Source organism: Hirundo rustica, chromosome 8 (genome assembly GCF_015227805.2).
Source record: "Hirundo rustica isolate bHirRus1 chromosome 8, bHirRus1.pri.v3, whole genome shotgun sequence".
Classification (NCBI taxonomy): domain Eukaryota; kingdom Metazoa; phylum Chordata; class Aves; order Passeriformes; family Hirundinidae; genus Hirundo; species Hirundo rustica.
This window is the reverse complement of record NC_053457.1, coordinates 6693676-6721321: the sequence shown is the minus strand read 5'-3', so window position 1 is coordinate 6721321 and position 27646 is coordinate 6693676. Positions and strand designations below refer to the sequence as shown.

The following is a 27646-nucleotide window of genomic DNA, read 5'->3' as shown; positions in this document are numbered from 1 at the left end:
TACGGAAACATATTTACGTTTTCCCAAACTTTTTAAACAAACAGTTGAGTTTTAACCATAAACTTGAGTGACACATTGAGAAGTGGTTGGAATGCATCTCTAATAAGGTGTAGAGCAACTGACAGTTTCTAGGCTTTGGTACAAGAAAGCACAGTAATAAACCACAAGTATTCCCACTGACTTTGCACAAACATTAAACATCCACAAATGGTAAAGTTTTACTCATTTGGATGTTTAAGTATTCCAGGTAGCCAGCTAGGATTTTTCATTTTCATTTGTTTGTTTTCAGGGAGGAATGACAGCTAGAGGGAAAGGAAGAAGGGAATAAGCTCTGTCTTTGCAAGCAATCCTAAAGGACATGGCATTGGACCATGGTAGCGTTTAACTACAGTCTGCTTTTGCCAAGTCGATACAGCTTTCCAAAACATGTTTATGGGCTGCCAAGCGAGCTCCGTCACTGCAGCTCAGTTATGTGCTTTAAACATTATCTCACAACTGAGAGAACAACTGGATTAAAAAAAAGGCTAAAATAATAATTAAAAAATGCACTCACTCCCATGGAGAATTCTACTTAGAATTATCTTAGTTTTGCTAAATTACAAAATGCATTTGAAAGCATAAATGTAAATTCACATCCCCATATGCTCCAACGTACTATTTTTCACTCTGGGGCTAAACTAACCTTTTGGTTTTGAGACTGTATTTCTCAGATGATTAAAAAAACATCAGGAGAGAGCATCAGTTGTGCATAGACTGTAACTGAGTTTACAAATAACCTTTCTACTCCTGGATCCTGAGAGTCAGTTTAATTCCATAGGCTGCTCCAAGATGCAGTGTTAGCAGAACTCCTTAAGGAACTTTCTACCAGCTCAGAAACACTGAAGCTCAGTGCCCTCAGGCCTTTCCATCCTCTGCACTTCTGAGACACCAGAGAAAGGCTCAGGAGGAGACAGGTGTAAAAAATACCAGTCAAGGATAACAGGAAGCACAGGAAGAAGGGACTACAAGCACTTGTTTAGCTTCTTTGACAAACTCTTCTGGAAGGGGAGCCCATGCTTCTCACCATCCCATTACAGTCTAAGTCGGCTGCATCTGCAGAGGCCTGATAGTCTGAGCATAGTAACTCTAGGGTTTAGGTTTTACATTTCTGTATATCAGCATTCTGAGAAAGTCTACACCCCAGACCCAAGGGCTATGTGGAAGCAAGAGGATCTTCCCTGTATTAGAGCTCTAGGTACGGTCTGCTTAAAAAGAAAATTTAAAAATGTAGTGACGTGGCTCTTTACTCCCTCTGAGGACCTACTCAAGCTTTTAATTCAGGACAACTGAGATTATTTCCTGCCTGATTCAGGTAGTAACACCCATCACAAATGCAGTTTCCTATGACAAGCTACATTAACAACACTCAGCAGGGACAGCTACAGAACTGAGCTTGTTCACTAAAAGAAGGCAGGTCTGACACTGCAGAGACCGCCTGGGACTGTCCAAACCCAAAACCAAATAGTTTCTCTCTCTCCCTTGTCCTTGAATGCAGCGGCCTTTCATATTAGAAGACTTTAGGAGCCTGTTTAGTTAAAAAAAAAAAAAAAAAAAAAAAAAAAAAAAAGGTTAGAGGAAATAATTCAAACACACAAGGAATTAAGTAAAACAAAATAAGTTAAATTGTCCTGTACAGGCTCCACATTGCATATGGCAACTTCGCAGCAACAGGAGGTGCTCTCTACAGTCCATGAAATTTGCTTTCAACAATACAAAGTAAACATGAGTGAATGTTGTACAGCCAAAATCAGGAAATGTGGTACTTCAGTTATGGACTTCAGCCTCCACTACATATACCATTGTATGTGGTGTATGTGGCATATGTAGTCTCAGCCAACTGGAGGCATGTGAATTAAAATATCAGAATTTCAGAATTACCCAGCTCCTGTCACTGAAATCTACTTTTCCTCCACAATTAGGCTTAGAGGCTTTAATGACGTGGGTAGATCAAAATAATTTCTACCTACTTTTGTAATGGATTAGGATATAGTTCATTTGATTTTATCCATTAAAAAATCATTAAGAGAACAAATGCCTTGAATAAAATTACATAAGAATATATTCTATAAACAGTGAAATAAGATTCAACTCGTTTCCTGTCAATACAACTTTTGTATTAGAAGGTTTCCATTCACGGCTGCAATGTACCCTCGCCAAAGCTCATGCATTCCTAATTAGCTTTCTTTTCAAAACGATTGTGCATTGTACCCAGCCTCTTCCTCTCTTTGGTAAGCATTTGACGTAAGGTGTCTCTATTTAGTGACATCAACATCTACTCTCAGCCAGCTATGCAAATTGATTAGGCAAATTGATTAGTTGCATCCCTTTTCCAACAATCCCACATTTGTCTTAATTCTCAGAGATGGAGCCATGTAACGTACACAATGATACCTTCACTGTGTTCATTAGACACCAACACAAACCACTATGCATTTATTTGTTAGGGTTTTTTTCAGTTCTTCATTGAATCCTAAATATAGTGCAAGACCATCATCGCTTAAGAAGCCCGCAGTGCACCAGATTTTATTAGAGCATTCTGTGAATGATATATAGCATCAGTGGTTTGCCTTATGAATTATATTTCCCCATTCTTTTTCACTAGAAAAAGGATATATAGAAGGCTTAATGTAGGCATACATTTTGAACAGCTGAGTAAACAGGAAAGAAACCATCTACAGACGGAAAATGCCAATACTTACAATTTGGAATAAAAATTAAATACCTTAATTTTTTTTTCAGAGGGTTGTATTTTGACAATGCTTTAGTTTTCAGATTAATTATGTGCAGGATATTGGCTTTTGCATTTCCCTGCTTCCATATTTAATCTTGTTAATTACAAAACACTGATTTTCTCCACATCACTCCAAAACAGAATATCAATTTAGGTGGGAAGAGTCCTCCAGAGGTCATCTAATCCAACCTCTTCCTCAATGCACAGCTAACTTCAAAGCTTGATCTGGTTAAGGACAGTCAGTCCAGAATCTCCAATCCACGTGTCCCATTGCTTAGCCCCTCACTATGAAAATGGCTTTTTTTACAATCAGTGAGAAAATTTTTTCTTTACACCCACCTTGCTGCTACTTGTGACTGTTGCCTTTTGTCCTTTTGTCGCCCAGCTGTGAGATCTGGCTTCCCCATAACCCCTTGTGAGTACCTGAGGTAGTACTTAAGTGCCCTCTTAACCTTCTCTTCTCCAGGCCAGATAAGCAGCTCCCTCAGTGCCTCTGTGTCTATCTCATGTTTCAGTTTCCCCACAGTATTAGTGGCCCTCGGCTGCTCTGCCTTCAGCTGGTCAATCTCTCTTCGGAACTGCAAAGCCTGCAACTGAGCAGAGTTTTCCAGAAGGTGCCTGACAAGGGAATAACCCCTGGCCTCTCTCCCCTCGCTGCACTCAGCCCCACCTCGCTGCTGGAAGGGCGCTCAGCTGAGCCAGGTATGTCCCAGCCTGTTCACTGGCGCTGTCACAGTCTCTCTCATGGCCCCTAAAATGCTAATAAACTGCCTTTGCTGCCTCCCTCCTCTTTCTACACACTGCGGGGTCTAGTCTTAAAAATGAGTGGATTCACTTAGCGTTCCCAGTTTGCAAGGTTAGGTGTACCAGGATACAATTAAGCAAAACAAAATTTTGACTTAATAAGAAGAACAGCAAGAGAAACAGCTGAGCAGTTATGTAAGAGTCTCCCAAGGGAAGAAGTGGCAAAGTTATGGCTCACTGCATCCCCAACCCAGAGAGGACAAGGCTGTTTTAAGAATTGGTTCTATGGCAGAGTTTTGTATCACGTGTAATCTTTTTTAATGGGAGCAATTTTGCAACAGCTTGTATTTGCTATATCCCACACTTCTAGCTCCTCAGGACGACAAAGTGGATACAAAATATTTAACCAGCTTATAAAAACAGTTCCAAACAAAAACTAAATAGGAAAAAACTGACTGGTAGGAGGATTTCTTCTTGACTGTGTCATTTTGCTGTTTGGCAAGGGAATGAATCTGAAAGTAATAGTGCTGGCATCTGCATAACTGTTCGGAGCTTCTTAAAATGTTTCTGCCATCTAATCAGATGCTAATGGAATGGAAAGAACTCCTTTGTGGGATGAAATAAGAGTCATAGCAAACAGTCAGCTGGGGAAGATTTTCTGTCTGACCTGGTGGCTAGCTGTCAGTCTCCATATCTCCTCTACGTAGACCAGTCAAAATTCACTTGTCTCTGACTACTGTTTCCAAGAGACTTGTGAAACCTCCTTATATGACAACTATAGGAGGTTTTCAACGACATACGCAGTCTTTGCTTCTCACTATTGATTTAAGCTATTGAGCTTTAAAAACCATACATAAATGGACCAGCTCTTTTTCTTCCAAGCATTATAAATGCTCTCTTTGCCTTTTTGAGGATTGCATAAATCACCTATTAAAAGCCTAGTAGATTTATATTCAGGAGGATACAAAATGTAGACCAAATTTTAGAAACTAAAATATTGGTCAAAGATTTCAGAAATTCGACAGGAGCAATACACAAATAGAGATCTCTGCAACAACGTGCCATCCCTCCTTGGAGCTGCTTATATTGGTGGTATAAAGAGATCAAGAGGGCGAGTATTGAACACAGATCTCTAGTTACAGAAAATGGAAAATGTCAGGTAGGGGTGGTGCGGGGAAGAAAAACAAAGTGGATTTTGTTGCCTTTTTCGCAGTTGCTAAAGCCTAATGTTATTGGTCTCTGAATCACTGCTCATATACCAGAACAGCAGCCACCAGCCATACTCTAATCTTTATAGGCTGTCAAACCAACAGAGCAGGATTAAGTACAAGAATCAAAGGCAGCTTAATCTCATGATCTTAGAGAAACAGCCTTATTAGCGACAACTTACTCTTCTGCACCTCTGTCCCATAGCAAGCTAGACACAAAAGAAAGACCCAGTTATAGTTTTAAGAGCCTGATATAAATCCTTCTGAAACTGTTGAGGAAAAGTTTTCAGTGACTCCTCTGGGCTTCAATTTGGGGAGTAATTCAAGAAGAAAATGTCCACAGAATTAGTTGCTACATGCCTTAGAAAGATGATAACTTTAAGTCACTGAAACAAACCAGAAATGAATGAAGCAGCTGTAACTTCACTATTTTTTCACTAGGTTGTTTGAAGAGTGTACTTATTTGGATTACAATCCCCCCCAAGTTTACAGTCCAATTCTTCATTTATTTTGAACAGTGTGATTCTGCATAGTAGCAACAGTGGGATTTTATGAATTCAAGATGAAAACTCAACCTCTGTTACATTCTCTGTATTTTATACCTTGGAACCACTAATTTTTTGAAAAGAAAGCTCTTCCAGGAAGGTAAGACCTGGTGCCTCTTACCACCACCTCACACCAGTTTACTGACATGATTTAGTCACACTAGCAAAGATTGCCTTGCAAAGCCTGCATCTTTGCAACACAACAAATTCAGTGGGTTAGACTGGACAATATCAACATGAGGTTCCTACTGTCCAAATGCCACTCATGTATTTTAGTAGTTTACTTCAATATGTCCAAACAATTCTAATCGGCACTTTTTTGTTTCCCCAAGGAGCTAAGGTCATAAACCATAGGCATAAATAATATTACTGGGGTTGGTTCTGATGGGTATCTTTCACTCCCTGAAACACTTCCTATAAATTCTAGCAGAACAGTGTAGCTGAAGGATAATGGTAATTGCAGAAATTGCAGAAGAATGCACACAAGTGATCCGTACAAGAAAACACACACCAGTGATTCCAAGTCTAAGATGCAGGCAATAAAGACAGTTTGCATGTTTCACCACAGGCTGCTTGATGAGACTTCCCTAATTATGCTTATTAGGAAGAGTTACCAAGAAGAATTCTGCTCTTTTAAATGCCACCATTCAAAAGCTATCAACCATGAAATCACATACTTCTTGCATACATTTGCAGTTTTCACAGAGGGCGTAGGACACTGCTTCCAGGATCTGACAAAGTAGCACTGTTACAGGTTTGAACTACACATTAGGCACAAATCAGAGGCTTAAAGGAGTGTGTGTATATTGTGTAATTTGCAAAGTAAGTAAAAAGACAGTGAGTAAAAGACATCACTTTCCAATTATACTTACACTTATAAGTGCAGCAGGAACAGAATATACCTTTGTAAAATTAAAAACAAACTAGAACCAGCAGCAGCAGTAGTTTCGAAGCTAATCAGGCATTTGGAGAGCTTTAACAAAATCAAAAATATCCCAGTGCCTTGAAATTTCTCATCCACTCATTGCTTGAAAGTCATATTGCCAAAGCATCATGAATTTTACTAGCAGGATTTTTTTTCTCTTTCAATAAAGTAGCAAGACATGTAGCATTCTATTTTTAAACTTTTTTACAGTCTTTTCTGAGTCAGGCAAGAGTTCTTTTCCTGGGTAAAGGTAGAAGAGAACTACAAAGGTAATTATTTTATTTACTCCCATACATATTGACAAAATTGCTAGAGCTGGGTGCATTTTGTAGCATTATAAAATCCTCAAGAGAAATAAATTCCTCCCACACCTTGTCTCCAAAATATTTTTGCAGGAAAAGGTATGGATTACTTACAGAAGAAATTGCCAATAAAATGTCATCAAACTGCATCTGTTACAGAAGATAAACATTTCTCCACCATTCCAACTTTTACATTAGACTTCTGGCTGCAATTCAGATCTACAGCTAAAAGACTTGTAAACTTATAGTAAGAGAAACGTTAGAAGTTCCTTGATTATAGCGTTGCCAGTGGGGAGCACTGTTGCAAACACGTAAGAGAATTAAAAGAACAAAATTCACCCCTGGAGAAATTCAATGGAGACAGTTGGATTGCCTCAAGGAAAGCCTGACCCACAGGTATTTTCCTTAGAAGACTGGAAAGTATTTTACAAAACATTCTTCTGTATTTAGTGACCAGTAATGTACATTATTGTCATAAGCTCACATGGCAGTCAGAAAGATGTCTCTGAAATAGAAGTGACAAATTCAGGAAGTTCAAGTGTTACAGAATAGCCATAAATGAAGAACTGAAACATGGACAGCCATAAGGTCCCACAACACACACATCCATCTCAAGTGTAAACTGTACCTGTTGCACAGGACAATTGCTGCAACACCTGCCCATGCTGAGCACATCTAGGAGCCCATGAGAAGCAAATTTCACCACTGACAAAGCAGCTGAAAACAAAAAGCAGCTAAAGCTCAGGTACTTCTACCACACTATGTTTTTGTTACAGCAAATCCCCATTTTGAGGGTGCTAGGTCTTTGCTTCCAGAATTGTGAGAGACAGGTAATTCCAGCTGGCAAGAGAATATTCTGCCATAACAGCACTGATTTTATATCCCAGCTTCAATTTCTTAAGTTGGGCACCTTGATGCTTAAGCTCCCTGAATCAATGGACATTTCAGAAGTGCATCATTTCTTTCTTCTTTTCTCACCTAACTATAACAAATTGTTCCTGACTCTGCATAGGTGTTGTGAAAAACAGACATTCTCCTTTATGTAAAGTACAGTAAATCCCACTATAAAGTTAGAAACGTGTATTTCAACAGTACGATAAACTGGAGTGCTGGAGAACATAAATTTAATTACAAAGATCAAAAGCAACAAACAGCAACACTGCCCTTCCTCTCACACCTGAACCACCCACACAAGGCAGTCCCCCACATTTCTAATCTCCAGTACAAGGAGTTTAAGAAGAACTAGGTCAAGCAGTTTTAAAATTTAAAATTTCCTCTGATAAATTTAATTCTGCTGAAGGTTACTGTTGCACACGCAGTGCTCACCCCTCTGCTAGCTTTGCACAGTCCACAACTTTGTATTTACCATTCTGAACTGCCAGCTACATTCAAGTGCCAGATTGCTCTGTAGAGGCAATCACACACGTAGCTATTTTATTCCACTGGCTGTGAAGACACTAATCTCTGAGAGAGCAGTAGCTTCTTTACCCAGACAGCTAAATTTACTACTGCTTGTCTCATAATGCCTCAAGTGACACAGAAACCCAGAAGAAAATAGGTTATGAGTGGGATATTAAGAAGCAAATAACACCTCTACAAAGACACACTTTCCAGAGATGTAGCATTTTCTGACTCGAGCACACACCTATCCATAAGATAGCTTTTTTCAGACCTGCAGATATATACTCTTTGAGAAGTGAGACCAAATCAGAGAAACAATAGGAACTGGTGTGGAAACAGCAAGCTCCTGAGAATATTGTTCTGTAATTTAGCTACGTGAGCTATACATGTTACTCAGAAATTCATTTTAAAACAGTCTGGGAAGCGAGGCTTGACACTGGGAGCAGAGGTGAAAAGAGATATTTGGATTCTTGGGTGTGCCATTTCCCTCATTAGGTACTTTTTGATGGTGAGATCAGTCAATGCATATTAAATAATTCATAGCATCACTGTCCTGGTTTCAGCTGGAATAGAGTTAATTTTCTTCCTGTTTGCTGGCACAGTGCTGTGTTTCTGACTCCCTATGAGAATGCTGATGGTGCACTGACGTGGTAGGTGTTGCTTGGTAGTGCTCACTCAAAACTGAGGACGTTGAGTGAGCAGGTATACCAGAAGCTGAGGGGGAGCAGGGCCAGGACAGGTGACCCAAAGTGGCCAAAGGGATATCCCATACCCTAAAAACCATGCCCGGTATATTAACTGGGGGAGTCGACTGGGAGCTGCCAGGTGCTGCTCGGGGCTGGGCTGGGCCTCAGCCAGCACATGGTGAGCCACTGTATTGTGCACCACTTGTTTCTCTGGGGATTTATTTCTCTCCCTTTTAATTCCAATGATTACTATATTTTATTTCAATTATTAATCAGCCCTTAGCCCATGGGTTTTACCTTTTTTCTGATTCCCTTCCCCTCCTATGTACTGGGGTAGATAAGCAAGTAGCTGCATGGTACTTAGCTTCTGGCTGGGGTTAAACCGTGACAATCACAACTCACACATGTGTAATACTGTATACTGGCTCTCAGGAACTGCATTACCTATAAAATTACTTCTACTTTTATTCACAAAGTATACGTTTGTCTTTGATGATGTCCTGAAAGAGGCTCATTAAATTACTAATGTAACTATTAAAGCTATTAAATTACCAATTTTAAGGGATCAATTCAAAGTGCATTGAGATAAGCATAAATCCAAAGTAAACCAAGTGTCTCTTCACTTCACTGACCTTCCTATGAGGGTCTGAATGCTAAAATGTCTTTCTCCTGGCAAGATTAACCTTTTCATTGCATAATCCTCCCTGGCCAAAACAGTGGAAGTAGTTACTCCTAAGGCTCACAAAATGTTCTGCTTGGTAGTACATAATGATGGGGGGGAAAAGGGATGCTTGGTGTGTGTTTACTTTTAGAGCCCAGGGGAGAGTTTGCTCCCTAAGCTTCCTGAAAAGATGCTTATTTTTATTCACATTGTCACTATGTTTTCCCATGAACAAATATTTATACTTCAGAGGAAATGTTTCAGTAACATGTTTCAGACAGGATAAGCAACATGTTCACTTCCTTTTATTATGAGAAAGCAATTTTGCTTACAGGAGGAAGTAAATAAAAAGATTCCCTAGAGATGCCTGGGAAGGGGTAATTCTTGCAGGGAACTCATCTTGAAAATACTGGCAGCATGTCATTAGGTCAGTGCTAGCTGACCTGTGGGTTTCATTTGCAATTGCAACAAATGAACACATCAGAGATTTACTGTTCCCTTTGTTCAGCGAAACAGACCATCCCTGTGCAATCCTGTCTTAATTAAAACATTCTCCCTTCTGACAAATTTTAGTACCATCTTATGTTCCTATCTGCATTATTACAATGTACATTTAATAAGCATGACAAGCTATAAATTCATCTTTTGTTAATCCTTCCAAACATATAAAAGACTGAGAAGGCCAATGGGTGAAAATCACTTAATTTCATTGACTACTCCAAATTGTGAGCAGACGGTTTGATTCTATGATCTCCTAACGTCCCATACAACCTGAATTTTCCCACAATCCTAAATAAGGGACATGTATTTGGTTTCACTAACTTACATACTTACTGCAGGAACTGTGAACTGTGATACTTGACAAAAGCAATATAAACACACACCTGTAACTCAGGCTGGCAAAAGCCTCACTCTTCCGTAGGCTGCACAGAGCAGGAACTCAGAAAGCTGCCTGGATACATGGAAAAGTACCTACACGTTTGTGGTACCAACTCTTTCTTCATCCCAGGATCTCACTCATTTCCTGCACCTGTGTAAGTATTCACTCCTGAAAATCAGACTTAGCAGCTTCCGTTTCTTTGATGCTTGGAAAAAAGCTTGACATTGGGTCAAAAGCTCCTCTGTGCAGAAGCTGCTCATTACCAACCCTGCAACACCAAGCCTTTAAACATTTATCTGCTGGAATATCAGAACAAAGCTGACTAATCCTGTAAATGAAACGATTATTTGTAGGACTTTTCAGTTAAGACTTTTGGTACAAAGTTTTCCGAGACACAGATGTTATAACTCAAAAGCTGCTGGTCAGAAGAGCAGTGGTGATAGGCAACGCTAACACTAAAACTAGTCAGGTTTTCTTTTATTTCTCCCTGTCAATACTTACCTCACAGGAGAAAATGTTCACATCCATTTTTAGCAGCTTGATCAAAAGCAGAATTTCTTTAAAAATACTTCATGTCTTTCTCATACTGTGGCACTCCTAAGGAGAAGGAAGAAAAAAAAAAAGAATAAATCTTACTATTTTCAACCTAAAATTACAACATATGCAACAGCAACATCTTTTATGATCCATTTTATATTGTAAAACAGGCCTGCTTAATTAACAAAACAGTCTTTTAAAGTTTCCAACAGGTAACCTGTGTATCTTTACTAAAACACTCTTTGCTCCAGTGCACTGAAGAAATCATGGGTAGCTTGATGAGCTTTTGAGCATAACTGGAGATTGACACAACTCTGTCAAATGAAGCTTATTCGTGAATAATTTCCCTACGGATTTAGATTTAAAAAAACACCAAACCACCTTAGGTGTCAGAACCTAACACTGCTGTACCCCAGTTAACCGGCTCCTCACTCTTAGGCAACAGACTGAGGAGGGTTTTATAGCTACCTTCAAGAAGGTGACAAAACTCTAAAGTATGAGCAGACAGCCTGATGACACATGAACTGGGAATTCTGTGTTGCTTCCCCCTTTGGTAACAAATGAATTAATTATAAATATCCTTCACTGGGTTTGGTAAATGCCTACTTTATTGTGGCTTGGTTCTCATCCAGGAGCAAGGTGAAGGTTTTCCAAGAACCAAAGATGCTTATTTCACCTCAGATGCTGCTCTAAAAGCAATGCTCAGTGGCACAAGTAGGTTTCAGAAGTTCATGCTAGCTTGAACAGCAGCAGTGAAAGGTAGAGTCTTCAAATGAACAGAGGAGTGGCCCACTGGGCATTTCTCCCTTCTTATCAGGATCATTTCAGAACTGAATTTAGGACTGAAGTTAATTTCTCACAGAAATTACAACCCTCTGTAGATACCCAGCACAACACAACAGAGGGAACAAACAGAAAGTGAAGTAGCACTTTATTCCACCTTTGTGAAATAGACAAGCCACAAGAATTGACACTGGAGCTAGAGGCATGATGTTTATATCCTCAAGGAGTCCTGCCCTTCCCTTTGCTACTTACCAATAATAAGTATTTTAGAGGTAAAGACATATCAGTCTTCCTGAACTGCCATGTTTAATGCAGCTACAACTGCGGAGAATCTTTTCACCATCTTTTCTGCTGTGTTCACTCTTAATTCCTCCAAGGCAGGCCCATACAGCTCCCCTCAGAAGCCTACAAATAACAGCCTTAACCCACAATTAAACACTCCCCCAATTATTAATTAGCGACATTAGCATATTCAGGGCTCTAAAACTGTTTAAATAGATACTTTATGTGATACTGTACCATTCATAACTGTTTACTTGTTTCCTGAGTATTAATGGCAGATTAGAATTTACTTGCAGCTTCTTTCAGAACATCCCTTTTCAAACAGAAACAAACTAAGAAAAGGCCATCTGGTTTATCTGATCATAAACCCAGAGCTTTCTACGTTTTTACTTCCGTGAGATCTCATTCCCTTCTAACAGCCTCTCTCTGTTTCACCCTCATTAAAATCTATAGATGTGACCTCCAAGGATATATTAAGATCCTTCTTAACCTAAAACAGAAATGTAAAGCCCTTCCACAAACTCATTCACAATTCTTTTTCATCAATCATTAATCATTTACATTATTGTCCTACTAAAGGCCACATTAAGACTACTGCTTGCTGAGATATTTTTTTACATTGTTATGCTGTAAAGTCAGGCCAGTTGTTTGAAGAATGTAAGCAGATAGAAATGTAGCTAAACCTGATTTTCATCATTACTAAAGCATAAGCCAAAAGTTCCACTTCACAGATAAAAATTTGTGGCCTGTATCCCCCTGCCCCTCAGTCTTCCACTTTCCGGTTTCGAAGTGAGTTGAGTTCTCAGTTAGCATTGTTCTACCCTATTAAAACTCCAAAACACAAACATTTTTCATATCACAGTAGTGGCAGCAGACCTCTCTGTGATGATGACCTGCACTCAAAAGAACAGAGCAGCTAAACCTTACATGCACCTTCCTTACCAGGGTGTCGAGGAGCTCGCAGCTGAGCAGAGAGCAGCTTGCTGTGACTCTCACCCTGTGTGCCTGCAGAGAAATATCAGCTGTGGCCGTGGCAGTGCACTTCCTTCTCTCTCCCATCTGCTCCACACCCAGGCAGGCATTACCTGAACTAATGCTCACCCACAACAACAAGCACACCGTGATACCGAGTGCAGGACAGGCAGCAAGGTCACCGTGGGCTGGGGGAAACTACAACCTGCTGGAACACAGAGTAATTCATGTACTTGCATGGTGTAATTCTCCAAAGTGGGGAATTTCTTTTAAATAGGCAGGAAGGTGAGGAACAGGAACACCTGCTGCAGGTTGGCAAGTGAAACATTTGCAGTGCAAACCAGGCCCAGAAGGAACGCAGGGACGCCAGGTGGAACACTGGGCTCCCTGGAAATCTCCTTGTGGCCAACAGTCATGTCTAATCTGGTCTAGAAGCCTCTTCTGAGATGGACAAGACACTCCTCTTACACACTGACACTACAGAAAACTCAAGAAAACTCAGCCCAATTTTTCCCTCAAATCCACCTCAGCTTCACCTTTGTGTTGTTCAGAAGCCTTCGCCCCACTCCTGTTTTTTTTTTTTGTTTGTTGGGGGGTTTTATTATCATTATTACCAAACTAGCAATATTGCAGAATTTTATCCTCTCGAGTTTTTTACGAGTTTCCTTTAACTAGCCCATCATCTCTGTGCATTGGTTTCAGTTTCTGTAACACCACATATTCACAATACATCTGCCCCATATCTCTTCAACCAACTTGGATGGACTGCGTGGAAGAAAACTGCTTTCAAGCCTTCTGTTTCTGACTTGCTTAAAACATGGTCTCACTTCAAACTTTTGCCTTTAAAAGTTCAAATACTGGGAGAAGTTTAAGTAAAAGAAAGAGCAGAATCTTAGCTCACTGTTGTAATCTTTACTATGACACACCTCACTTGCTCTACATTACATGCTTGAACAAACAGTAGAAATGTTACTTACCATTGATACCTAAACCAACATTTCTTCTCAACATATTTTCAAACCTTTAATGTTGTTGGATACATAGCAAATGCAAGTGTTTTACCATTTCTATTTCAGTTTAGGCAAGTATGTTTTTCTGCTGGGCTCTCTCAGAGAAAAAGGGACTTTTCCCACTATTGATTAAACAGACAACAGCATGATGACGTGTGATATAAATATTTCCATTTAACTAAGTACAAATGACAGCATTTGGTGTGAAGTTGACAATCAGGTTCTAAAAGAAGATGGGATATTATGATTGCCACTAACACTATCTTAAGAGCACATCCAACAACACAGTTAAACAGCTGCCAAACGAAAGTGCAAGTAACTCCAAAGCTCTATTTCCTCCCTAAGCAGTGAAAAGTTTTTCCCTTTTCTCATTCCTTTTTCCCAAGAGCTGCAAAAGAGTAGGGCTAAATATGGCCTACTGCTTCTCCCCAGAAGTTCTTAGCAACTGTGAAGAGGAGAAAGGGCTCTTTAATGTCACTCTCCTGCTAGGTCTTTTTGGGAGGCACGTCCTTATTTATAACCAGCTCCTCTTGTATGCAGTTCTCTACACGCATTTGCACTCTGTACCAATTACAAATTTCATTCTTGTAATGCAGAGAACCATTAATAATTTAAGATTAAAAAGGAACCTAAGGGCAGGAATATTCCATTTTTGCTCACGAGATAGATGGTACGCTGCTAGTACGTCAACTCAAGTTATCTTTGTGCATGCTACGTTAATTCAGCAAATTGCTTTTCAAACAAAGTGCATGCAGAAAGTGCCCGGATATTCTACACGAGAAGAAAGTTTCATTTCTATGGCAAATGTGCCAAACCAATACCCAGAAAGTGAAGTATGAACAGATTTTAGCTTTGTCCATTTCGTTTTCACAAACAGGGGCTAACCAGGATGAATTTTGTAAAGAAGCCCCCCACAAGAGCGAGTAAAAGTCATGCCAGGTGTAGCGATAAATACCCCAGCGCGCTGCCTGCACCGTGAGGAATCAGAGGACAACGAACACGCCTAACGGTATGGAACGGCTCAGGAGCGATGCAGCAGGACCGCCTGACACCCAAGCGAGCCGTCAGCATTTCTGACCTTACCGCGGGAGGGAACGGGACATCAGGGCGAGGCGGGAGGTGCGGAGACCCTCCTAGGGCAGGAGCCGGAGGCTCCCGTCAGGAGCTGCCCCGGAACGGGGACCACCCCCGGCCCGCCGGTCCCATCCCCGCGGTGCCCCAGCCGCCCGCCGCTCCTTCCTCGGGCGCAGCTTCCCGCGGCGGCCGGCCCCGCCGGGTCACCCGCAGCGAGCGGCGGCGGTGTCAGCGCGTCCCGCGGCCGCCCTCCCTCACGCCCTCCCTGCGCCGGGGCCGCAGCGTCTCACCTGCGCGCGGAGCGGGACCGGCTGCGGTCAGGACAGAAGTGACGCTCGGCGGGGTGCGGAGGGCGGTGCGGTGTCTCGGGCGCGGTGCCGTCCCGCCCTGCTGTGCCGTGCCGTTCTGTACCGTTCTGTTCTGTACCGTTCCGTTCCGTTCCGTGCCGTGCAGTGCCCAGCGCGGAGCGGGCGCGCGCGTCCCAGCCAACCAGCGCCGTCACGTGAGCGCGCCCCGGCACGCGGCCGTTACAGTCGCGCGCGCGCGCACGGCGCTCTGAGGGTCCGGGGGAGAGAAGCGCGCGCGGGGAAGGGCGCGGGGGGCGCGCGCTGCCCTACTCTGAGGGGCCGGGGGTCGCCGCGCTCCTCACGGGGCTCTGGGGCCGCCGGCGGCGGAGCGCTCGCCCTTCCTGCCCTCGGGAGAGATCGTTTCCAGGAATTGAGGGGCTGCGGAGGCAGGAAATCCTGCGGGGCCCCGTGCGGGGAGCGGCCGCAATGGCATCACCTCCGCGCGCGGGAGGGTGGGGTCCCCAGCCGCCTCCTCTCTGCTCCGTGCGAGCATCCGCATGATGAAATGTGGAACCTGACAGTGGGATCAAGGTGTGTGTGCCTCCCCGAACTGTGAATGCTCCTGCGTCTAACATTGCTGACGAGTCTGACGAGTAAATCCCACCGCGCTGCTCGCCTCAGTTTCCCTACACAGAATTTTCATGCTAAATCGTAGCTACGAAACAACGTTAAGCCTGTTTTCCGCCCAGGATGCTTTCCATATACACTGTCCTCAGGGTGTCTGACCTCTCTGTCAGTAATACGCCAACAGAAGTCTTTAAAGAGAGCAACAGCCGGACGCTGTATGTAATCCAGCTCCGTAAGGCACTTTAAATGGTTTGTAGAACGTATTGCTGAAATGCTTAGGTAAATTTGAGGGACTGCCCAGTAGCCCTAGTGGTAAAGGAATTTTCTGCTTACTCAGGGTCTTGCACTCAGTTTTCCACCCTGGGTCATCCCGTGCTGTTGAGGATTTGGGAGGGCTGTGGGGGCCAGGTACTCAGCCCTTGTGCCAGTGCTTCACGGCAGTGATGTTTAATGTTGGTCACGGGGAGTTTCTGACTACACAGCCCTTCTGAAAGGCGGAGGGCTAAGACACAGGGCCTAAGGACAGCAGGAGCTGGCAGTATTTTAGGCTGGGCTTACAGCCAAACTGCTCTCTTATCTGAATGGCAGAGATCAGGCACTCTGTGCAGAAGCAATAAACCTAGCCCCCACATCGCGATAACCATAAGAGAAGCAGGGTTCATTGAATCCTCTTTCTTAATTTGATGATTTTTATTTCATGTGCTTCCCTGTGGAGTCGTGAAAGCTTGAAATGTACCTGCTGTATTCTGTATCAAGAGTGCAATATACATGCATGCTGTATCAGGATGCTGAACTGTGCAGCAGGGGGAATGAGCCTGTGTGGAGCTCCATGATGCCACAGAAAGACTGCCTTCAGCACATAAATCAGCTTCAGACTGCTGTAAAAGACTAGCATGCCCTGTGCTTTACATTTGTAAGAGAAATGTGGGAAAATGATCCCAGGATTCCAGGAGCTGAGCCTTAAAAATAAATGACACTGGTATTGTGAACCCCTCATTAAGAGGACAGAAACTGTTAACAACTTGGCTAAATGTAAAGTTTAGAATAAATGACTGAAAGATAATGACCTTTGTTGCATATGCAGTACCAAGGACAAAGAAAGATAGCTAGGCCATAGTTACTCCCCAGAACTGGAAGGATTATTTTATTTGGGAAGAATTTATACCGAGTCCTGGTAACTCATATTTAGACCCCCCAATGAGGAAGCCTCCACTGTGCTTCCACAATATTTGCGTACGGTGTTGTATAGTTGTGCAATTTCATTCTGTACAAACAAACAGTCTAAATTCCTGTAATTTGTGCTGGAAACACACTATCATTTGCAAAGCAATTGGAGCAGACAGCTGAGCTCACAAGGGTTATCATCTGCATCTATTCAGAGGACAGCCTCCAACCTTGTATTGGCTAATATTTTTAGCTCTGCTAACTAAACCCACATGAGATAAAAGTCCACCCACCCACACAACAGGTTATACAGTTTGCTTTAAATCAGCTGTGTTTCGTGAACACTGAATATCTTGATTCTATTTCATGTATTTCCTTTAGCACTTCAAAGTGAATTTAGGTTGTTTGAAAGGTTCTTGACAGACAATTTTAGAAATTGAATTTCTGTGTTTAATCCCAGACTGAGTCCAACACAAGGAAGCTTCTCAGCTGTATCAGTGAGAAAACTTTGCTAGTCTGAGGATAGTCTTATTTACTTAACTTTCCCATGCCAGCAAAGGCAGGATTTCCTGTTTCTTCACTGATCTATAGTTACTGGGTGTATTTTCATTACATTAAAATTGTGTCTTGGATGCTAAGATTGTATGTTGAATTCAGAAACAACAACAACAAAAACAACAAAACACCCCCTCCACAAGGATTTAGTAAATCATCTGCCTTTTAAAGTATGATAATTCCATTTCAGCCTTAATTAGACAGTAGTATGGAAAGCTAATGATCTTCACAGAGTACTTGCTCTCTTTCTACCAACTTTCATTTATAGTCTTTATTGATTTTTGAAAATTTATTTTATGCTTTTAATATTGTGCTAATTTTTTGTGCAATATTACAGGTGCTGAATTGATAAGCAGAGATGGAGTGCTATTATCCTTCAAAGTGCACATGGAATAGATGAGGAGAAGCTATGTAAGTTCTAGGCTTCCAGGAATGGATGACAAAACAATTTATGAAATTTGCTGTTAAGAATAATTGTGTTGGTTTGACAGTTGTGTAAATTTTATGACAATATCTCTTGAACCCAGACATAAGACGGACTTATACCAGTCATGATGTCAAGACTGTGATTATTTCTCATTCACAGAAGATACTGAGGTGACAAAAATGTTTATGATCGTGAGTCTTTTCATTGCTAGACCATTATCAAGCTGCAGTTACATTAGTCTGACTATAGTAGCTCCAGGTGACTCATGGCTTTCATTATACGTCTGAGTTCTGACATTATATGTCCGAGTTAAAGGACAAAATATTTGGGAGAGTTTGTTTGGGGTTTTTTTTCTGCAGAAAAATGAACTAAAATCTGTTTGTGATAGTAGGTGCATTTGTACTCTTCAGCGCTCACTACATGTTACAGGATGGAGGTAGACTGTGAGCTTTCTGAAAGTCCTCTCAGCTGCTTTCCACCAATGCCTTGAAGCAATAGGAGTCGCTGGCAGTGACTCCAGCATAGACCTTTGTGCTGTGGTGGAGCAGGGAGTGTTCCTGTGCTCAGTTCTGCCAAGTGAACTGTGGTGACACAGGAGGTCATATGGGACATGGTGATGGGCAAGTCCCAGGCTTTCCAGACAGGCTTGGAAGCCAATGGCTCACTATGCTACATTTTATTGAGATGTTTTTAATGTTTTATCTTCTATTGTCTTAGGGTTATGGCTGTAGTTACTGCAGCCCTTTACTGCCACATTGGCCTGGAACAGGCTTCAGACAGTGGCATTCTCTTGCTGAATACTCCCCAGCTCTGCCCACAGTCTCCAGCAGGATGTGGCCAGCTCTGGCTTCCATTCCTGTTCCCTGGCATGTGGTGTTAGGGCAGGTGGAACTCCTGTTCTCTACATCTGTATGTGGTAAAGATTGTACTGGCTTTGAAGTCTGCTACTTTGCCCTAAGAGACATCAGAATTACTATCAGGAGCCTTTCTGAGGGCTTTCAGAGCCTTTCTTAGAAGGCCTTATTACAGCTTTAATACAACAAATCAGAGTAGTGAGAGGTTTTCGTTCTTCTCTGTGAGGATTTGGCAAGTCCAAACCTAAAACATTATACATAGTTCAGTGAGAGTTGTGAGCAGAACAAGAATTAAATAAAATGTCAGGAGATATGCTATAACCTTCTGGTGAAGGTTTACCTCATTGTTATAGAGTGTTATAAAAATAATCTTATAAGCACTGAAGCAATCACCACTGTGAATCATATTGTGTTCATGCTAGACAAACCTACGTAAGACTGGCAAATTTTTGTCTGGGTAAAGATGCTGACTTGGAAACTGTGAGAGAGGAAGGATTTCACTGGCAGATTGTTGAAATAGTGAAATATTTTATCCTGAGGAGAAATAAGTTGTGGAAATGTCAAATCTATATTAAACAAAAGTAATACAGAGGGAATCAATTCCTGATTTTGGAAAAGCTACCTGAATCTCCCCTTGCTTTGGGCTCATATATAACAGCAGTGAAGTGACAGCAGAGTTCCTGAGTTCTAGTGGTTCTAACAAATAGACATTTGTTAACTCTGGTTTGATGGGCAGTTCCTGTTTATCCAGCACTGCTCAAAATCATGTCTTAATGCAGTTCACTCTTTTTAAATAAAAAGGCTTATAACCAGCTTGGACAAGCCTTTGAAGAATACACTCCAAAGAACACTGAAGAGAACAACAGTGCCGTGGAAGGAGGATAGACACAAGCCTTCCCGCTCATTTATTTTCAGTTTTATTAAATGTAGTGAATATGTTTAGCCACACCAAACTAGTCTTTTGTAAAGCACAAAATTCATCAAGGAAAGCTTGTATGATTTCATAATTACACAAAATTGATCCAGGAAAACGAGATCATGAGCTAATGTAGAGAGTAAAACTGCCTGAAAATTTTCCATCCTTATGTTCAGATGTAAAACTGAGACAGAACAGGAACGGACCAAAATATTCCTGTCCTGTCCTTTTTCTACACTTGTGACTACAGAGCTCATGGATGAATTTGCTGCGGGGAAGGGGAAGTGGCTAAGTCCGTTTGTGTGTGCTCCTGCAACATGAAGGTTTGTGGCTATATAGTTCCTCTGTCTGGCCTGAGTTGCAGAATTTAATCCCCACTTGAAACCCAGATGGATTGCAACACTGCATAGTGTGTGTGGTTGTTTGCTCTGCCAATACAGAAGATTTGCAGCAATGTAGCTGCTTTCCTTACAGATCCTCTGCACAAACAAGCTAAGACCTGTGATACCATGTAGGCTTAGTTCTCAACACCCTTTCACCATAACCTTTCACCATGCAGCAAATGTGAAACGCTACCAAACTAGAACAGCACAGTTTTACCCTGCTTGGAAAGGATTTGTGATCAGCTATAACCTGAGGAGAGCAGGCTCATTGTGAATTAAACACTGTTTAGCTGAAAATGTGCATTGGATTTAATCCAATTACTTGTTTGCTGGCAAAAATTTTCCTGGTGATCATGAGTTTCCAAGAAAAAGATACAATTTTATCTCTTGTCCTAGATTTAACACTATTCAAATGTCAAATTGTTTTGACACTCCTGATCTTGAAGTCTGGACCAGTGTGGAAAATAGAATGAGCACACCACCCTCTTATCATCTAGGCCCAAACTCCTCTTGTGCAGTGTGTGTGGGAGACTCTCACAAGAATTACACCCAAAAAGCATGTCTTTTTGTGGTGATTTATATATCAGTTGAAACACTGCTTGCTGCAAAAGAACTCCTTGTTTCTATCCTCACAAATACCACCAAGAGTACCAAGGGACTTTGGCCAAAACTAGCCAGTCTATATAACTACAGGAAAAACGGTGCCTTCTGATAGCTCAAATTATGATATGCCTGCAAAAATTAATGCACACATATACCTGAAATGGCAACATCGGCAATTTTGATAGTTCTCAAGCTGGTCCAATGCCTTACTGTAAGTGCGCTTCATTGTTGAGTGTTTGAACCTCATGTGAGCATCTGTTTCTAGACTTAGTAATAGGCTGCCATCCATAAAAGGATATTTAACTGTGAGTAGTATTTTTTCAGGCTGTTTAATCTGCATACTCTCTTTTTTTCACTTCTTTGTTCTGTCTCCCATTTCTCAGATAAAATAAAATGTAGGTACTTATATAAAAATTTTCAACAAAATTTTTGCTGCTAAAAAGGCCCAAACTCAAACCACAGGTTTATTTCCTACCTATTGCTATGGGCTGTAAGCACCATGCTTCCTCAGTACCCAAAATCAACACAGCACAAAGCCATTTCTGAGACTACAGAGGACCTGAGTGTCGAGAAGAATTTCTTTGTTCCATATGCAATTGGAATCCTTATTTTGCTGTTAGCTTACAGGACCCTAAGAGAAGTTAAGAATTATCACCTTGCAGCATATCACCAGTGGAGACCAGAGCTGTCTCACTGTAAATAAGAAAGATCTGCTACAATGGCAGTCTCAGTAAATAATCCTTGTGTCTGGATTCTGACTTCTTTGTTCTAACAAGATGTTGGCTCTGATGGTCTGGATTTTAACTGTGGAACGGGAGAGTTAAAGAGGATCAAGAAAGAGAATTACGATTTTTGTATTGCCTCTACAGCTGAAGATTGTGGTATACTGCATGAGGAAACTTTCTCTGCATTTTCCAACAGAGAGAGTTGAAAATATGCCAGATGCATTTAAATTAATCTATTAAAAAGTTTTGAAAATTTGGAAATATAAGGAAAATATAGAGAGAAAACTGATTATTGCTTTCAAATTTTCAGACTTACATTTTAATGGAAACAGTTAATTAAATGATGCCAAACTAGTATTTAATCTGCAGAGCTTCACTTGGGCTTAAGATCTATGTGTCTTGATAACCATGGAAAAGTTGTCTTCTGGATACATAACTAGCTCCTGCAGCTCAAAAAAAAGAAAAATGTGAAGAACAATTTTAGTACATATAGAAAATTTTGGCAATGTCCTATGCTTTGTTACCAATTACTTAATCTTTTTAGACTGAGTGCATATGGCACTAAACTCAAGAAAATTTTCCATTGTCTCTAACGTGTTAAATCACTGTCATCAATCCATCACTGTTTCTAGATAATGATTGCTCTTCTGCTAGAACTTTCAGAAAACACCACAGTACTTGAGGAATCATAGTATGAAATATTTCAGGAAAATCCAGATGTCTTGAAACCTGAGAAAGGAGCTGACCAGTTGGTGTAGGCAATGTTGTTACTTGTTACTAGAACTACTTGCTCTTAAGCAGGTGCTTTCACCTGTTTATAAAGAGTTGATAGACATCTTTGTAAGTACTTGATAGTTTGGGTAAGCTTTTACAGGATAATACTTCTTTGTCCATGATGTTTATAACATACGTAAATCATTCAAAATACTTTTAAGTATTGTATTGGAATTTCTATATCGTTCATAAACTATGAATTATTCTGTTTGCCATTTAGGGAATTCTATAAATTTAGTGATAAATATCATAGCATTTTTTGCCCATTCAGTTAGAGTCTATTATGAAGAATGTGAGTTTTGAAAACTTCTTGACAACTTCCATTAAGAATTCTTGGCTGTATTTTCATGTTCTGAAGATGCAGAACACTATCTGTGGTGCGACTCACTCTTTGTACCCTGGCATTTGTCAGTGTTTAGGGTTAACCCAATCCACTGGCGTAAAAACTGTAAATGGATGTTTGTGCCTCTCAGCACAAGTGTGCACCATTTTATGCAGTTGGGAGTGTATACAGAGCCACTAACCAATCCAAAGAAGATATAGGGGATAAGAAAGAATTAAATCTGGCCAGAAATGCTGAAACAGCAAAATAATAATAGAATCTTAGAATAGTTTTTGTTAGAAGGGACCTTTAAAGTCGCAACCCACGTGCAGTGAGCAGGGACATTTTCAAATAGATTAGTGTGCTCAGAGCTCTGTCCAGCCTGACTGTGAATCTTTCCAGGGATGAGGCATCCATCATGTGGCATCCATCATGAGCCAACATCCTGTGGCAGTGTTTGACCACCCTCATTGTAAAAAATATCTTCCTTGTATCTAGTCTAAATCTTCCGTCTTTCATTTTAAAACCATTACCCCTTGTCCTATTGTACAAACCCTACTAAAATATTTCTCCCCATTTTTCTTATAAGCCCCCTTTAAGTTTTCAAAATCTGCAATAGGGTCTCCCCCAAACCATTTCTTCTCCAGACCAAACAACAACAATTACTCCAGCTTTTCCTCATAGGAGAGGTGTTCCATCCTTCTGATTATTTTTGTGGCCTTCTTCTGGACCCACTCTATCACATCCAAATCTTTCCTGTGCTGAGCAACCTACCAGTTTAGATGGCAGCAACTAGAGTTGCTACAAATTATCTGCATAGATCTCAGTTATCCCAATGTCCCTAAATAAAACTGAGTCACAGAGCCAAAGGGCTTTTAAGGCTGTCACTGAATCTTCAACACAGTCAGATTTCAAATGTTGAGGACCATGCATCTCTGATGCTACAATCACCAGCAGTGTCTACAGGGCATCAAGATTCAGTTCTGTAGAAATGGATTTGAACTTGATATGCACTTTCCCTACTTAGAACCTAGACAAGCAGCACTTCTGCAGGGACTTCATTTTGAGACTCCTCATCGCATCAGCAGGTCAGAGACCCTGTTACTGGTAAATCAGTTGCAAGGTCCTAGCCTGGCGTGTAAGGCAGAAATAGGAAATCAGTCAATATTTCAGATTGTAGAAATTTCCCTTCTTTCTAACCCTGAATCTATTTTGGCTTTTAAAATATAACATGGTAATCTGTCCTGACACCTATTTATCACAGCACTTGTACTGTTACATATTGTGGCTCCCAAGAACAGAAAATAAAGTGGAAAACTTGACAAAATCTATAGCTAAAAGACAGGTTATTTTTAAATTTGGGATTTGTTTTGTGGAAAATAGATGACTAAGTATTTTTAGTCCAAAGTTGATCTATGAGGCAAGGAAAAAAAAAAAAAGTTGAAGCCTTAGAGCCTTAGTGCCTTAGTGATGTGATTGACTTTCTGAAGTACCTGGCAAGAGCATTTGTGTTTTAGTATTAGTCTGTGCCATTAGAGAAGTAAACAGCAGCTTGTGATTGGTGACTGCAAAATTTGAATCACAGAGCACATGCATCATTGAAAATATTTTAGTTCTCAGGCTGTATTTCTGAGCTTTCAAGCACTCTTAATGTTTTTTCATTGATATTTGATCCTGACAGGATGTAAAAATGAAGACACTGCTATCTGGATAGTGAGAATATAAGGGATTCATATCTGCTTTTTAGTGGTAGAATAAAGCAATGAAAGTCAAAAATCCCATGGCAGAAATTGGTGTAAATCTGATAAAATCTGGAGCATGGGGGTATTTTGTCTGGAATGAATCTCTTTGACAAACTCAATGTCTTCAGTAGTTGCTGTATCCAGCATCTGGAGAAGAGAACTGTAATTTTTGAAACTAGAAGGCTTCCAAGTGAGAAAGTCAGTGAGAACTTTGGTGGATCTTCCAGGGCATTTTGTCTAGTTTATGTCTCTTGGATTACAAACAGATCTCTGAGTGCCAGAGCTGAGGAAGATACAATTTCATGTTCATGTCTTCTGGGGATCTACTAGTGTCTGCACCATGGCTTAACTTTACTCAACAGTTGGCATAGGCTGAAATGGTGAGATATTTGGTATCTGAAATGGTAAGATATAGGTATGTGCATATAAAGAAATCATCGTGACATCAGAGTGATTGTTTATTAAGGAGTTATTTTCTTACTAGCCTGGTTTTCTGTGAAATATGAAATATTCTGTGTATTATTCTCTTCTGCATAATGGATTTGGGCATCTGGGATAAAGCCTTTTTTATTTCCACTCTTCTGTCCCCTCTTAGAATGTAGCAGCAGCAGCCTGCCAAGTGGTTTAGGTATTAGTAAGAGTACTGCCATAGGCTCCAGTTTCCATTGGTTCAAATGCTGTCTTGTATCAATGGAGTTATGTTGGTTGTGGTACTGGAACTGTGTAGCCTTCCTGGAAAATGTGCAGTGCTGATTTCCTCTCCATCTTCTGTGGGGAAAACTGTTCTTAAGGTTTTCTTCCTCAGCTGATTCACAATTGCAGGCATTGTGTCAGCCCTAACATTTAGCAGGACAAGTTCCTTAAGGAAAATTTTACCAATAGGAATAAATGAAATACATTGGGTTTGTAAGAATTTATGCCCAGAGTTTACAAATGAAGTGTGATAAAGTCACTGTGGGTTGAAGGAAAAATAAGGTGTACCATAAACAAGGACTTTATTGTTTAGCAATGCCTGCATATATAAAACATTTCATTTCAGTTCATTTTAAGGCCTGCACTTTGCTGCCTCAATGTTCACTTTTTCCCAACCTGTAAATCACAGGGTGAGTATTTGAAGAAGATCATATGTCTCAGAGCATGCAGGTGAATGGAAGGTTAAACATTGTGACTGGCATTCAGGTGACTCTTGTGCAATCAATCCCAGTGATATGATACTCAGTGAAAAGAATTGACAGTCATGGGGAGAAAAAAAAAAAAAAAGCAGGAGAAAGATGAAAAGGAGGCTCTTGAATGTGTTTTCAAACATTGTATTAAAAGAAAGAAAGAAAGAAAGAAAGAAAGAAAAAAAAAAAGGCCTGATCTTTAATTCTTGGCTGCAGCTGGGTCTCTGGCAGGTATGACGATGTGCTGAGTGCTTGCCCAAGTGTTCAGGAACACAGGAGAAAGGGCTGCAGTCCAGAATCCCACTGTTCCCATTCTTCCTGAGGTGGGAGGCAGAAGGGGAGGAGCCAGGACCATGGTTGTATCTATAAAACAGTGACTGTTTCGTTGCATGCTCACAGGAGAGCCAAGTATATTTGCTTTATGCATCTCGTTCTATATGGCAAAGCAAGGGAGTATAACAAGAAAGAAAACATGGTATTTTTTTTCTGCACTAAGATGCTGAAATGTATCAAAGATTTTAATGTTCATAAATACACAAGGAAGCCAATGTTTAGATAGTCCAAAGAAGATTATAAGGGAGATTTATAAATCCTGTTCAGCATAGAGCTCAGGGTTTAATGGGCTAATTCTAGCAGCGATATCCACACAGGTATCTTTGTACAGTAGCTAAAAGAAATTAGTTTAAACCTTAACCTGAGAGATAGAAAATCCCTTTGCATTCTTTTCCAGTTACTGTTTCAGTGAAGTGCTCTCAGCATATTGGTAGCTTCCTAATGGTTAGCACAGATTTCTTATTCTTGCCATTATGTTCACAAATGCATACCTGATTGGGAAAAAGTCTTTCTGAGGGAGAAGAGGTAGTGGAGGGTGTTACTAGAGGAGGCATGAAACTTCGTATTTCCATAGGCCTATGGAGGGATGCTAATAGTGATTTAGAATCTGAGGAAATGTGGGACACAGGGACAATGAGGCAGCTGTGGATGACAATGCACTCCTAAGCAGTTTCACAGTTCTGGACAGGGAGTAAGAGGTACAAAATAAATGCACTGGCCCAAAGTGATGTATCATCAAGTATCTTATCCTCTTAAGAGTGAAGGATGGCCTATGCTCTCCTTTGCTTTCTGTCTCACTGCAGCAGTGAGTGCAGAGTACATTTGATGTCCCACCTGACACAGTTACTGTGAGAACAGTCAGGCTCCAAGGTCACTGCACACCAGACACTGGGGAAATATAAATACACTTTATCTTAGAAAGATGATAGAGGCGGCTTGTACCCCTCAACCAGCCCTGTCCCTCCCCACCTTCCAGTAAACCACTTACCTTTTTAGCACCATCACAGAGAACATCTTTGATTAAATTTATTTTATTTAGTTGAACACAATAACTGGGTGCAGCACAGCAGAAAGGATATACAAACGAACTAGTGGTATAACAGTATTCTCCGCTGTGTAAGTCTTGTGATATCTACGGTAGCTGTTGCTATATTGTGATTTTAAGGCAGCTTTATGAAAAGCTCTATTTCAATGGACACAGCAAGGGAGAGTGTCTTCTAAATACAGAAGTTTCCAACTACTAATAAAGGTATTTAATGTAGAGTTTACTTTAAGATTCCATAGTTGTCAATCTTCTTACAGCTGCCTCTTCTCATAAAATCATTAAATTGCATAAGCTTTGCAAATGCTGGCAGAGTTTTCAAGTGTCTAATGCAAAATGGAAAAACATAAACAATTTTTCTTGTTGGAATAAAACATTTCTTTTCCAAGATTTACTGGCTCATTGCTTTTGGTGGCACTCAAGCTACCTTCTCTCTGAAAACAGTGGGACACCTATCCTTTGAAACCTCAGGCTTTTATGATGCATCAAATTTGACATCCCAAAATAAGGTTACTCCACAGAATCCTGGCTGTTATCTTTACTCAGCCCAGGTGACGTCACATGGCACCATGGGGAATTTCCTTATAATGAATTCCTAGTTAAGTCTTGAATCTCTCTCAAGCAGAGCAGCTAAATTTTTGTTCTATCCTACATCAAAATAAAAAGACATATTAACCAAACCTAAGGCAGTGATTATGAATCCAGAATGAACATGGCAAGTTGACTCCATAAGCTTTAAATCACATACCAAATCAAATTTTTCCAAGTGGAACTCTATAAAACAGCAGGTAATTTCCTCTCTTACACATTTGATACTTTGTGAGCTTGGGCAGAAACAACGTTACCTGTTATAACACAAAGAACCTAGTTCAAAATAATGAGGAAGAAAACTCTTGCAGTAGTAGGTCAGAAAGCACTTGTGGCTGTGGGGATCTCTTATCAACCTTAT

General features: G+C 40.8%; 1 protein-coding gene across 2 annotated transcripts in view; it reads right to left on the bottom strand.

Annotated features, from left to right (window-relative positions):
• The window catches only part of RHOBTB1 (Rho related BTB domain containing 1), a 49963-nt gene extending 34699 nt beyond the window's left edge, over positions 1–15264 (bottom strand). Inside the window, exons 1-2 of one of the 2 annotated variants that reach the window (XM_040071502.2) lie at positions 15071–15264; positions 10624–10719 (exon numbers count right to left, since the gene is read on the bottom strand). The gene's annotated coding sequence lies outside the window, so the exon portion shown is untranslated. Of the gene's footprint in view, positions 1–10623; positions 10720–14661; positions 14683–15070 lie in introns of those variants that run through there. The other variant, XM_040071503.2, reaches the window with a different exon arrangement.
• Positions 15265–27646: the final 12382 nt, after the last annotated feature.